This window comes from Anneissia japonica, unplaced genomic scaffold (assembly GCF_011630105.1).
Source record: "Anneissia japonica isolate Jap-2015-1 unplaced genomic scaffold, ASM1163010v1 scaffold324_len738069_cov173, whole genome shotgun sequence".
Taxonomy (NCBI): Eukaryota; Metazoa; Echinodermata; class Crinoidea; order Comatulida; family Comatulidae; genus Anneissia; species Anneissia japonica.
Window position 1 is genome coordinate 485510 of NW_022692196.1, and position 767 is coordinate 486276.

Below are 767 nucleotides of genomic sequence, written 5' to 3' on the forward strand. Positions count from 1 at the left end.
TACCCGTTGATTTTTAATAATGTGCTGAAATTATCAGCTCCAGTGATTGCAGATTGATCCATGTCATCTGTAGGCCTACAGATGTAAAGAACATGAAAAATTACAATTTCACAGTGGTGGATTCAAGGGAGAAGAGCCCCCTAAAATTATAAAAGAAAACGGAGAAAAAAAGAAAAATCATAATTGAAGTTTGTCTGAGAGTCACCTTTCCGGGCATTTTGAGGTGCCATAATCATAAATTTTCTTACCTCAGCCCCAATCATGGTGGGGATGAGGTAGTATTGACTTTCTGTCTCATGTTCCTCCTTTCACCCCCACCCTCTATTTCTCCTGCTTTTACTGTAGGTCCCTAGACAATACTCAAATGAATGAAAATTTAAATCGCGATATTACAAATTATGGATTTTAGAAATCCATTAAAAAAGGCCCTCAAAATGCTAATTTTTCAAAGCTTCCAGAAGATTCGCCCAACCCACACGGGGACCCCTAGGCAGTCGCCCATCGTAAGGTCCACTTCGGTTGCAAAACGCACCTCCCCATCGAAAATCCTGCCTACAGCCCTACCCTGCTAGGCATTCTAGACTAGGCTTATGTGGGCTGGGATTTGCAACAAGGTCTTGGACTATAGGCCTCTATATTATAGTAGGAGGCCTGGTTCTAGTCTAGGCCTATAATATAGTAGAGCGCCAGGGCCCCAGGCGCGGGCGGCCCCGACATTGTACTTAAAAAAAATATAATATAAACTATAATACCGTAGTTTCATTCAA